Source organism: Athene noctua, chromosome 8 (genome assembly GCF_965140245.1).
Source record: "Athene noctua chromosome 8, bAthNoc1.hap1.1, whole genome shotgun sequence".
NCBI lineage: Eukaryota > Metazoa > Chordata > Aves > Strigiformes > Strigidae > Athene > Athene noctua.
The window spans coordinates 11,340,092-11,354,133 of NC_134044.1; the positions used below are offsets into that span (position 1 = coordinate 11,340,092).

Genomic DNA, 14,042 nt, shown 5'->3' on the forward strand with positions numbered 1-14,042 from the left:
AATTTATAAGAATAAAAATCTATGCAAGAAAAGAAGAGTTTCAGGTTTGGTTATGAATGCATTTCGCTTCAAAAGCCTTTTCAAAACATTTGCTAAACAGGCATGTTTAATTTTACTAGGAAAAAAACAACAATTAACATAAAAACAATGCATATTAACATCATTAACAAGCTGTTTCTCTGGCTGTACTTTACTATTAACATGAATGGAAACTCACCAGATCAGCACTATCCTTCCCCCACCATTCCCTTCTGTAATGACCATTGCCAATTCCTACATTTTTTAAAAATTTTGTATTTTATGAACAAAATTTGCTCATAGATGTATCACTGCTAAATATTTCTACTGGGATTAGATGTACTTACTAATGCCTTTTAAAGTTTAACAGTAGCTTCAAGTACCTTCAAACCTATTATTTCAGTAATTGCTGGAGCATGCAAATTATCTGAAACAATGCAAAGCACAATGGCCATAAAATACTGTTCTATCCAAGGCACTTTAACATCAACAGGGGCTAATATTTAGCAACCAAATCAACACAGTGAACATTTATGTTAATTCATTAAGCTGGAGAAGGCTGTGGGCAAAGGGGTTGGGGGTGACTCGTTTTTATGTTTTTACTTCAGAACATAGGTAAGTTTTCATTGCAATTAAGCCCCATTAAGAAAAAAAAAAAAAAAAAAACAACAACAAAGAAGAAGGATCTTAAGATAAAATGAAAATGGGTAACTTACAAATTTTGAATACTGGTCTGGTGCACGCAGTTTTCTTTTCAAAGCAAGTGCTGCCTTCTTACATATTAATGGTTCTTTGGAAAACAATGCTCATGAGTAACAGGCAAGCGACTATGGCTCAACTTGCCCTTTCCTATGTAAAGAAGCAGCAAAGCCTCATGTCTTTTACTGACTCGTATCAGTCTCTTTGGAAGGAGACCATTCTGTCAGCAAAGGCCAAGATTTCCAAAGGCAGCACCCTGGGCAGTTGCAAGTCCTTCTCAGGCTGCAGCCTCACCATGCAACAACATCCTCAAATCAGTCAGCACCACCACTCATGCAATTGTTCCCAGTGATCTGGAATGATTTAAGTATTCTTAGGCTGCAAGTCCTTTCTTAAGTGAATATTTTGATTTGACAGGGTCAAAGTGGTTATATATGTGCAATAATACCAGCAGATTTAAGGGAATGATAAGCCTCCAGCAAAAGAAGAGGTGAAAAATAGTTGTGCAGTGGTCTCTTCATCTATACTGCAAGTCAGAAGAGGACATTGCATTAACCACAGCCTAACCCCAGACCTCATGAACATCTCAGGGGAGAGAAATACATTCTTTGAGGGTTTGACAGCCTTCCTGCAGGAGAGCTGGTGCTTTGAGTGCCTGCCTTTTCCTGGTAACAAGAATCCTGTTGAATGTGCACTGGTCCATGGAGTTGCTTCACAGAAGCAGGAGGAGGGACCAACAGGGACCTGACATGGCTTCAAGTTCAATTATCACTTCAACAACGTTTTACTTGGAAATCCATCATCTCAGTATTTCTCAAAAAGAATTAAAGCTCTGCAAATGCTAGGCACAAAAGAATTTCTATCTGCAAAGAACAAGAGTGGAGCACAGAAGAGCCGCAGAAGAATTCTTCCTCATCCTTCCTCTTGCACCGATTTCCAGACAATCCCCCAGGCTGTTCTTTTTAAATTTTATGCTGAAGTCTTGCTATGGCTTCCAGTGACTTCACTTGCTGTGAACTCTTCCACTGACTGAAGTGGAAGGAATGCTATAACTTGAAGATTCTCCAGAAAACTGAAACAAGAGCTTTAGTGAAATAATCCAAGGAACCATACTCCCTACTACACCTAATTACACTTGAGTTTATTCTTAAACTATGGTGATCCACAGCCATTCTCAATTACACACAATGGAAACATCAAAGAAACTTGGTGGGACAATTTGGGATATTTGAGACATTTTACCAAGAAAACAAAAAACCCCAAAAAACACTACAGCAGATAAAACAGTATCTAGTTTATTACATATAGAAAGAGATTTCCAGAATTTACAAACACCCACATTTTCATTCCAGGGAAAGAGTCAATTTGAAAAGTTCACCCTTTTTTGTTTTCATTTTGTTTTGTGGTTTTCTGTTGGCTGTTTTTCTTTCTTTACAATATATACAATGGAAGACTTTGATTTATTTTTTCTGATTTTTTTTGTCAGTTCCTGTGCAATTGACAAATTCAAGTTGACACTTGTAAATACCATGTACAGTAATGTTTGTCTTCATTGTAGTTAATACAGACTATTATTTTACAAGGAGTACAAAATTATTTTTCTTTTGGAAAGAACTCAACTCAACATCAGGGTTATCTTACAACTGATAGTATCAGTAAATATGACTGTACAATCAAGGCCCAGGGACCAATGACTCATATTATATTATTTTCTGAATTACAATCTTAAAACAAGAATAGTACCCTACTCTATTCTTAAAAGCCTTGTTTTAAGCAGGTTTCCCACTCTGTTTACAACAGAATATAGTATACCTCAGTTCCACATCAAAAAAGATGTGCTGTAGGAAAAGTTACATTTTAATTAAAAAAGTACATGTATAAATCAAAACCTATGTTAAATATTTAATACTCTTCAACCAACATTAAGTTTTGTATGTAATAATTTACAATGATGATTTGTCATACAGGTTTTCAGCAGCAAATGAAGTTGTGTAAATGTGCTAGTAAAATACCCATTCTCACCATGACATAGTGGTGGGCACATCAGTTCATTGTGGCCAGCTAAGTCCTTATGGTAGAGGATGAAGTAAGAGAGACTCATTGTCCAGGTGTCACAGTGCTTCTGCTTGGCACAACACAGGATGTGCAGCTCAGTCAACTAACTCCTGAGGTTTGTGTAAAGTAAACAAACTGAACTGGATGCATCGTACCCATTTACAGAGGAAGAGGAGGAGGAGGAGGAGGTGAGGTCCTAGTTGTGATAGCATGAAACATTTATAGTCTTGATACCCATGAGTTAAAAGAAGGATTTGCTGAGGTTGTGTAGGTCATCATTCTGAAATTAAAAGAGAAAGAAAATTAGCATCATGGACAATTTAAAAGCTTTTCTCTAACTATCTCCCTCCCCCTCTTTTTTTTTTTCTTTAAAAGACTTATCATTCAAACTGAAATTGTTAGCACCCTGAAAAATTATGGCGTACACAGCTGAACTGTACTCAAGCATCTGAATCCCAAAAGAATTTAAAACAGATGTTGGCAGTAAAATTCAAAGCAGTCAGAAATACATTTAAAACTTGCAAGAGATTCACCTAAGCAGAAACAATTTAAGTGTCCATACTGATTAACTCTGACAAGCTCCTGTGACAAGAGAAGGAAAAACTCAAACCATTAGCCTGCTGTTGCCATTTTTACCCACCCACAAGAAGAAACATTCATTAGATATCAGGCCTCCCTGTAGTGCTTCCAGGCCACCTGCAAATGCCACAGCTTGCCTGAGAAAGACGACCAAGGAATGGAGCATTAGGGATGCAGCATTACCATTCCCTATTGACATACAAGTTACCAAAAAAACCTGTATCCAGAAAAACATGTTCAAGTCCATAAATTTTTATCTACATTCTACTTTCTATCTCTCTGAGAGAGGTCTGGGTGACTAACAATGTCCCGCAACCCTAATAATGCACAGCACAGGTTCCCTGGGAATGAATGCTCGTAGCTGCCTTTGACTCTGTCCCACCAGTTCTCATCTCTTGGCTCCAGCCTCCCTGATCTAGCACATAGCGCAACTGTCTCTGTCAACAAGTCCTCTCAATTCTGCTTTTCAGCCGGTTTTACACAGGCAGGTCATCACTACAAGGGCTCTGGTCACGAGTGGCGTAGCGCACAGTGGGGTGCTTGGGTGCTGACCTGCCTCACGTCCTGCCAGCAACCTTGTGGCAGAGAAGCTTGTGCCCCTGGGGGGGAGCAGTGTCCCCACTGGAGGAGGCAGGGCTGAGGTGGCGTGCCAGGGTGCCATGGGGGGCCTCCCCGCTGCGCCCACAGCCCTGCCAGCCACCAGTGCCATCCCCGCGCCACTGCAGACCACAGCCCCATCCTCTTCTCCTCACACTACCGTCACACGCAGCCATACCCACTGGGGACTGAGCAACGCACCAGTGAAATGAATACAATTTTTGTTTTAATGGGGGTTAGAGGACTACCATCATTTACATTTCACAAGTCTCGCCTAAAATCTGATGAAGCAAGACCTAGATTTTACATAAAAGTGTGTCTATTCCTATATTCGATATTAACTATGCTCCTGAAAAGATAAGTAAACAGTGCATTTTTCCCAGTACAAATAAAGGCTTCCCATAGACACGTTGAAGTGAAAAAACTGAAAAGACCTCCTGTCCTATATTCTTTAATTGCCCAAGAAACAGAATTTACTTTGTGTGGTCCTTCAAGTGAAAGGAAAGCCTATCCCTGTAAATGATGTGTGGTATGCTGTGAAAACTCCCTGGAGAATTATCTCACAGATCTCTTATTTACTTTCAACTTTCTTCTGTACTCACATTGCAATCTACTGGAATGTTCCTACCCAAATATCTATATACAGCTTCACATAGCTTTGCAGCTTTCAACTATGTTGGACCTAAAATTAGCCAGTAATGCCATACTTTATTAATAAAGACGAGTGACAAAGGCAAAATGGCTTCATTTAAGTGGAGGAACAAAGTGTGCGTGAGTTGCGTGCTGCATATCTGAAGCAGGTGTTTCACACCCGGCTCACCCCCAGCATGGCCAGAGAACTGTTGGGTGCCCACCAGCCATTCCCCATGGCCCACCCTGCCTTGCATGTACAGGGCAAGCAGAAGAAAAGCAAGTAACAGCTTTTTTACATTGCTACACCTTATTCTGCTAAGAGATTTTAAGTACATAAATAATAATTTGCAATATCAGGGCCATGTATTATGCCTCCTCACTTAGTATTCAGGTCATCAGAACTCAAATACAACATGTATTGAACAAAATGGCCTGTTCAATCCAATTCCTCATCAATTCAACCAATATGGCTAAGAAGTCATCGTAACAACTACTACCGGGCATTAATTCCTCGATTCAGAAGTCAGAAAAATAAAGGAAGAAAGAAAGTAACAAGTCTATTTGAAAAACAAAACACTTCTTAGAGGAATTCACTAAGAAAATAATACTGAGGAAACCCACAGTTACAGAAACCCAGATGCTCATATATTAAAGTCCTGCAAATGTGTAAAAAGAGTGAAAAAACACAGCAGGCTAAATATCCAAGAGATTGAAACCTGGGATGAAAAGCCAGAATCATGTAGACATGAACTGGTACAGGCTACATTTCATACAAATTTTAGCTGCAGGTATGACAGGATACAGGGATATGGACCAGTTTCAAACTTGTAATTACTCCTCTAGGATCTTCAGCAGTACAACATGGAAATCTATGTCACCCTTCGATAAAAATGTATCAGTAGCTTCTGTTTTCTTCTAATTTTGTAAAGGAAAAAAAATTTAGACTCTTTGATACAGACTGTCTGAAATTATTGATTGCAGTTGTGGTTTTTTTTTTTCCACATCCCCAAATCCTCTGACAAATATCTTTCCGCAAAACAAAAGTTGTGTAACTGGGAATGACAACCCATGCTACTATTACAGGACAGCAGTGTCCGTTCTGTCTGAATGCACAAAGATGCTTAGAAAACAGCTATTTCGAGAGCAAAACTGCTCCTCCAAGGTCACTGGAAATACAGTCAACCTATAAGGCCTTGGATCATGGGAATTGTTTGCATAACTTATAGTCAAAAGCCCCAGCCTTGATTTTAGCATACAAGTGCTCTTTGCTGGACTTCAAAGAACATTTCTTAAATTTTTGACAAAAACATGTGAATCTCCTCTCTCCTTAGTGAACTATTACTGTATATTTCAAGGCGGAAGTCCCTTATTCAGAACTGAAGTCATCGGCTGCATACCTCATTGTTTCTTATCAACAGCCATCAGCATTTCCTTAACAACAGATAAAAACAGTGCAGAAGACAAGTGTTTTAATAGAGAGTGCTAAGACTGCAGCAAGCTGAGGTAAGGATCATTAAAACTACTGACATCACTGTTGGCAACCAGAGAAAAGGGAAAACCTGTGTTTAATCTATTTCATATTCACCACAAGTTTCAGCTGGAGTCCCCAATAATGCAGTTTGTGGTTGACTTTATGGAAAAAATTAGTGATGCAAGAAAAATGTACTGAAACAAACAAGTATCTGTAAAAGTTACTACAAGGTACCTTTGACAAGTAGTCTCTGCTCAACATCTGTTACAACACACATGCAGATAACACTCACACACGTTCCAGCTGGCAATGCTTTCTTCTCAAATCTATTAGTCCAGGCTGGATACAACACAGCTAGCTGTAGTTCCTATCGCAACTGAAGTCCCATTCTTAAATCCAGTAACTAAAAATAAGTTGATGCTTCATTTTACTTCCATTATTGGGGAGCTGGAGAAGAAGAGTACTTAAAACCTGAACTCTCTAAGAGCAGAGTGTCTAGACAATTTAATAATATAACTTCAGGAAAGATAACAGAATTTTCATACATAAAATAGATGTGTTGTTAAAATACACTTACAGTGTAATCCTTATTCCTTCCTTACAATCTATTCTCTTTGAAAAGTAACCAAGGAAGAATAAATATATGAAAAGCAACAAAAGTGAAAACTCAAGCAATCTTCAAGCAAAAAACTTTCCAGTAGCCAATTTAAATTTCTATTTGCTCTTAAGGGACAATAACATGTCTTGTCCCTAAAGCAGCAATAGGAACGCCCTTCCAAAGGGTCATTCAAAACAAATAAAATAATGCAGAGTTGCTGCTTAAGCTTTGCAATCATTTCAGCATGTAAGTGCAACTACTTTATCACTAAGATGCCTGGGCAAAACGTGGCTCCCAGACGTCAGACCAGCTTAAGTACACCGTGAACACCTTTCCAGTGTTAGCTGGACATCTGTTTAGCAAACAACCCTACAGGTAGCAGAGCCAGGTCAATTAAAAGATGACTCCTTACTGAAGAAAATGCAAATTTTTCCAGATCTGCAGAAGGACAATAATTTCCCAACAATGCCATCAACCTTGCTAAACCAAATACATTCTCCAAAACTGTACCTAACCCCACCAGCATCTCATTTGAAACAATGAACAACAAGGACTGGTTGACGACTCCCTGTCAAAGTTACTAGTTATAAAGAAAAGATTTCAAAAGTAAATGCATTTGTTTACTTTAGGATCATATAGAGTATCTTATTCTGTGTAGATTAAACAGTGATTTACTACGTAACGACACATCTATCTAGTAAAAAATGAAAAGTTCAAGAACAAAAGCTCAAAATTAAGAGATAGCCATTATGAAAATACACCAGAGGACTCGTGCAGAATTTCACAAGTTGAGGTCTGCAGGCAGCCTGGGCACGCTTTGTCTGGGCAGGTATAACCAAGTGTCTTTAAAAATCTGACACGAGGTAAACACATTAAGTAGTCCTGAAAAGCTCATTTACAGCTCTTGTCTTGGTGACATTTGCATGAGTCATCACCTAATTATAATGAAATGGTGCACGCCTACTTGAAAGCTGAATTCATCCACGTTTTTGAGTTCACCATACGGATGGATCAGAAGTAGTGTGTTTACATTTTTCTTGGCATTACTAATGTGCACACAGATATGGGAAGTATCCCATTCGAATAAATGAAAAACATCAACCAAAATTTAAACTAGCTCAAATAACTTCTTTTCAAAGAGATGCAAATACGTTGTACAGTTTCACCGAATCACATGGACCTTGAAAGAGTAAAGGAATGCAAGAAGAAACAATGGTTGCTCTAGTATGTTAATTGCAGCCTGAGTACTAACAAAAGGAATTCAAAATAGAACTAAACAAAGTAATTACAACATTGCTATTTAACTTGACAGGCTATAATCTACATATAATAAGCCTAGATAAGCTTTTCTTCATTGTACCCCAAAATGTCTCTTTCAGCTTTCTTGTGAATGTGTTAATGGAGAATTACTGACGATTCGTTTTCACCAAGTCCTTTCTTATCATACCAGGTAACGGGATTTGGTGTTTTCATCCCCTTTTTCTTCTACATATAGATAATCATGCACTGATGGAGGAACCTAAGGACCATTAGTAAATGGTAGTGTCTTTCTCCTAAGAGTTCAGACAAAATTCACGCCTCTTCGTACTGCACTGAAAAAAGTCATCCTCACCAAAGAAGAGAAGGTTTTCCTCTTTTTCCCAGAAAGAGAAGGTGGTACACAAAACAAAAACGAAGAGATTTTTAAAATGAGATGATGAAGAACCAGGTTCTTGCATTTAAGAACCTGTTTCCTGGGATGTAAGTACAGTGGGAAAACACAAACTAAACCACACAATCTTTGGATGAGTTTCTGCCCAGCAAAGAATTCATATATTTGATTTCAACTTCACAGAGTGACAACCTGGTTTACATTCACTCAAGACAAAACTAAACCCACCACCAAGATCAGCAAGAAAGCTGCTGCAACAGAGAGGAAGCCAAGGACTGCCTGCCCCAAGCACCTAGCATAAGAGAGTGACACTACTGCAGGTCAGATTTGCCTCTTTCTACCTGGTAAAATGGAGAAAATGAGCCAGCTCTCCTCACTGGTATATAAAGACACTAGAACAAGGAATTCACCAAGTTTGTATGTAGAAAAAATATTTACGGGATCTCTTGCTCTATTACACAAAATCAGCAGCCGTTAGGGGCTTGAAAAAACTAGCGACCCTAGTACTGAATTTCATCTTTTTAATTTTGGGAAAAAAAAGTTACTGAGTTTTTGTTTTTCCTGAAGATTAAAAGAAACAAGATATGACTAAGTCTAGAAAGAAAGAGCTTAAATTCAATAGTCTGTTCTGTAAAGAAATTACAGAACTTTTCTTGCAGTGATACAGCTAAATGCTAAAGCAAAACAACTGTCCAACAGTTGCAAGTTACAAAAAACCAAGATGCATCCCGTAGATTTTTGTTTGGTTTATTTTTAGGAAATGGAAAATATGGGAAGAGTATCTCTCATTAAAAAGGGCTACATTTTAAGTGGGATTCTCCTGTTTGTTTCTTCCAGTTTTGTAAGGACTGAAGGTCTGGATCTTTCCCCCTTCCTTTATTATCCAGCTAAGTAATCAGCTAAAAGTTGAGTCCAGCTTACATGAAGAGAAATTCCCTTTGTTTCAGGACTGAAAATAATGATGTTACTATGAAGCCAGGGAATGCAGGATCTCACGAGAACAATACTCCACCTTCATCACAAATCTTCTTATAATACTTCTCTAATTCTCTTGGCAGCATCGTTTGTGTTTGATGTTCCTCAGATAACCCACTGCTGGTGGAGGGTATTCTCCCCTCCCCAGACTGCAATAATGAGAAGGGCTATCAAAACCTAAATGTATATCACCTAGTTAATAGCTTCAGTCTTCACAGGACAACATTGCTTCTGTTTTTAATACTCAAAGAAACTTGCAAATTCAACGACTGGGGCCATTCATTATTTTGGAATTTGTACTGCTCAGTTCACTGAGTTTTCAGAATCTAACTCTGAAGAATTTGACCCAGTAACCCACTCCCAGTTCAAGAAAGCAGTGGTGAAGTGCACGTTATATGGATGTATCCTTGAAAGAGAAAAACACTGCTCAGCATTTATCTTTATCAAACATACAACCACATATCAACCATATTAGTAAGAGGAATCCAGAAACACAACTTCATTATGCAATTTGTTTCTCAAAGAGTTTTCTTAGCACTTCTTTTTAAATTACTTCTATGGTAGTTTGGAATTCAATAATATAACTCACCAATGCTGGGAATCATTACAACTGCTCTGCCTATGTGGAAGCAGGAGACCTCTGTGCCTTTAGATGCAGTCACACACGCTAAGCTCGTTAGCAATTTGAACATACACAATTAAATTTGATCAAACTTGAGTGCACTGAAGATGTGCTCTTACTGTATCAACTAGATTACATCAGCAACGAAGCTGAGCAACACGTAACAGTCAGTGTAGCTACCACATAATCAGAATACATCTCAGCTGCTGAATTTTCATTTTCATTATCCTCCTGTGAATTTGTATGTCATATGCCTTTCTGGCATTGTGGTCTGGTTCTGCATTCCTGCAGCCAAATGTTGCCAACTTTCTGACCTAACTTCATACTGTTCTTTTTCTGCCAGATTCACTTTTTCCTGACAACATGTTAAAAATCCTACCTAAATAGTCTCAACTACCTTGAAACTATTCTTGTGATACATGCTAAACTGTGAAGAGTTCCACCTTAAAGCAAGGATTCATACCATTCGGCCTAGCTGGAGCCATTTTCCTCCCAGTGGATAAGTAAGGGGGAAAAGCAGAACAGACAGAAGAAAAATGACATTTAAAAGGAAGACATACAGAAGCCCCGCAGGGGGATAACCTGGCCAGCTGACCTTCCCTTTGAAATTTTGCCAGTGCAAATTAAGTAGCTAGTCTGCAGCACTTCTGGCAGCAGTGTGGGAAGGAAGTTCTGCAGTGATTTTGGATGAAACACTTCCTCAATTCCCAATAAAGGCGCATTAAATATCAAAAAAGGATAATAAGAAAGTGCTGGAAAACACATTCTCAAAAACACACCAAGAAAATAGAGGGGGAATAAGAGCAAACGACTTATCATAAAGTTGACAAAATTGTAACAAGTAGTTTGGAAAGCCAAGGTAGATGCAAAGCATCCATTATTTTGACACTATTTTCTATGTCTTAATACAAAACCTGTACCATACAGCAGGTACAACACTTGAAAACAAAGTAGAGGTAGCGTTTTAATAAAGTGAAAGGAAAAGGCCTTTGGTGAAAGACAAAAACCAACAGTAACATTTGTTACAACTTGAAGCTGGACTAACCACAGATTTAGCTTTTCACTAAGATACCATGATCAGTCTGACATCAAATGAATTATATCAACTGCTTTGACCCATTGTTTTCTCCTTTGTAGACCAAGAAGATAACAAATCTTAAAAGTCTATGACATCTGACATAAATTTGTTTCAGTAAGAATGTATTTTCATGTACATCCACATACACTGACAATTTATTTCTAGTTTCTGCTAATTTGCACTCATTTGACCTGCCCTTTTTACGTGCTCTCTCTCTCTGACATAAATCGCAAAATTTCTCTAGGTGGAATCATACGGCATTTTCCTCTTCCCAGCACTTCAAACCTGATGTTCAGAATCCTTTGACACTTAAGCTGACAACTGAAATCCAAAGCATCAGCCATGCTCAAAAGCTCTTCAACAATAAAGTGCTGTGGTTGGGGTATGCAATCTAGAGGCAGGTAGACAAGCACACAGTTAGATGCAGAAATACCTGAAATGTAATTCTGATTCACTACATAGTAATTTTACTCAAGTTACTTTGTCTCGGTCTCACATAAAGCAGATAAAACATCTACCCCACCTATTTTCTAACATGAAATTTTCTTGTGAGGAGGAGGAAGTCATGATGTCTCAAACACACACAGTCACTGTAACATCTAGGGAATTAGGTTTGTGCCTTAATCTTCCTGTATCTCAGTGTGTTGACTGTGAGATGTGAACTGCTACCTGACAGAGGAGAGTTCAGACTGTGCCAGGGGCCAGACAGCAGGGTGATAAGTGTCTTGACAGTGCCCACATGATGACAGATGCAGGGGAGCATCTGGACAAGGTGCTATAAATAAAACATCAGGCCAGACATATGTTGATGAGGCTAAAAAGAAGTTTAAAAATGCTTAATTCCATGAACACTGCCTACAGACTGAAGAAGAATACATTGTATGAGGGAAACATTAGTTCCTTACTACATGGTCTTAAACTATGAGAATACATATCCATGAGGATGAGGGCAAAAGTATCAATGCTTAAGAAAATAAATAACATTTGAGAATTTTGTGACTGTATATATTGCCAAGCATTATTCCATATGAAAACAGATGTATAAAATCAAGGAAACTCTACATGCAAATAGGATTTTTAGCTGGAAAAACAAACAAAATTGCAACATAAGAAAATAAGCCTTTACTGGTAGAGCAAAAGCTCTATCCTTCTACTCCCACTGATTTAGCAGTCAAGAAACTCTGGACTGTGATGGGATTAACCTCAAAACAATGCTGAGCACTTCAATGAGCTCTGAGGTAGTTCATGGCTAAACTATTCATTGTACCATTTAAACAGTGAAATACTTCTATATAGATTAGGTTTTCAAAACAACTGTAATTTCAATTTATTTCCAGAAACCATAGTAACAAGAAAATAACAAACATAGGGTGGTGAAAAGGCACAAAGGAAATGTAATTCTGATTCAAAACAATGGAACTATCTCAAGCTTGAAGTATATGGCCAGAGCAAGCAGCACCTGACAGGCTCTCAGGGTGGGCGGAGCCCTATTTGGATACAGCTGTGAATTAAATCCGAATTATAAAGACCAATCAGACACACCAAGTCTGCTGCTGTTTCTTTAGAGTTTCATTCAGTGAAATCCTAGAAGCCTGAATGACTGCCAATATTATATTTTAAAGTTACTAACAGCTTAAATGGACTAATCTTGACTTGTTCATTTGCCATGATTTCAAATGGGAAACTAATCAACAGTCACGTTAATTATCTGATATTATTTTAACACCAATCTAGCATTTTGAAACTCTATAATTACACAAGTGAAAGTCAAAGTAGGTAAAAGTTTTTTCTCATCTCAGAAATTGCAGTCAGACATTTTAATTCAATAATTCTTACTTCAATTCTTTTAAAAAACCATGCCAATTGGAAATTTTTCCCATAAAATGAGTTGTTCACAACAGTATCAGTAAGAATCTCACTAGATGATAGATACTGTATTATTGTGACACACAAATCTTTCATCAGTTGTCAAATCTAGTATTAATGATAAACCTTTAGAAGCTACTAGTGTAAGTCAGTTGAAAATGAAAAGCATATAGTAATACAGCTTAAAGGCTTAGCACGTACAAGGATCTGTACATGGTATCACATCTCATTAAGATGTCTTGGTTAATCAATGATTGAAAACATCCACCAAACATTAATCTTGATAAAATATATAAAAATTCAGCCTTATTACACTGTATGACCACATTATATAATCTCACAAAATGATGGGAATTTCTCTGTGCTCTCATAACCTACAACACAAATTTGTACCATTCACTACCTGATCTTCTTAAACAGGAGAGGAATTTTTAACTATCTTGAACTGCTGATAGTCTCAGTGATTACAAAAGCAATTGATGCTACATTTAAACCTCTCCCCAAAATAAATTACATTAATCATCCCTTAGTATCATCTTAATTCAAAAAGTTACTCAAAACAGGTATTACATAGGACAAAGGTCTCTTCCTGAAACACAAAGTTTAGTATTATGCTAGTTAAACACCAATAACAGTTTTGAAAATGTTTTGACAAAACAGTATCTGATACATAGTTACTGAAACTGCTAGTCTTACTGACTACAGTATTGTTTAAATTAGTGTTGATGACTGAGGATAGTTTCCTTGATATCTAAAGACAGGTAAATTTTGGGCATTTAGTAGTTCAAAATCTAAAATGTGCTAGAAGGAGAAGCAAGCAGGATTAGGAAAAAGGATGAATTTTTGCATACAGAAGTAAAGGTCCTCATCAGAAATTGCTGAGTTGGACATTCACTTGTGCTTCCTTTCACCATCAGGTCCTCTAACAACTGTGTATCCCACTACTGCTGTCTATATTATAGTTCAGCCACACCACAAAAAAAAAAAAAAAAAAAAAAAAAAAGACTAAAATACCCTGAAAAGAACTGTTCTAGGCATTTAAATATTTCCTTTTCCTTCAGAGTGACTGCTCAGTGGATCGCCCAACTGGCAGCTAAACATAAGCAAGTCAAGGGGCAAAGATGGTCATCTGCTGCAATGTAGAAATACAGTCAGCACAAAATTCAAAACAATGGGAAAGAAAAGGAGGATATGGACAGA

General features: G+C 37.8%; 1 protein-coding gene across 1 annotated transcript in view; it reads right to left on the reverse strand.

The window, feature by feature from the left end:
* Nucleotides 1–1,873: 1,873 nt before the first annotated feature.
* Nucleotides 1,874–14,042, reverse strand: part of IRS1 (insulin receptor substrate 1) — a 57,423-nt gene continuing 45,254 nt past the window's right edge. Inside the window, exon 2 of the mRNA XM_074912116.1 lies at nucleotides 1,874–3,052. The gene's annotated coding sequence lies outside the window, so the exon portion shown is untranslated. The remainder of the gene's footprint in view (nucleotides 3,053–14,042) is intronic.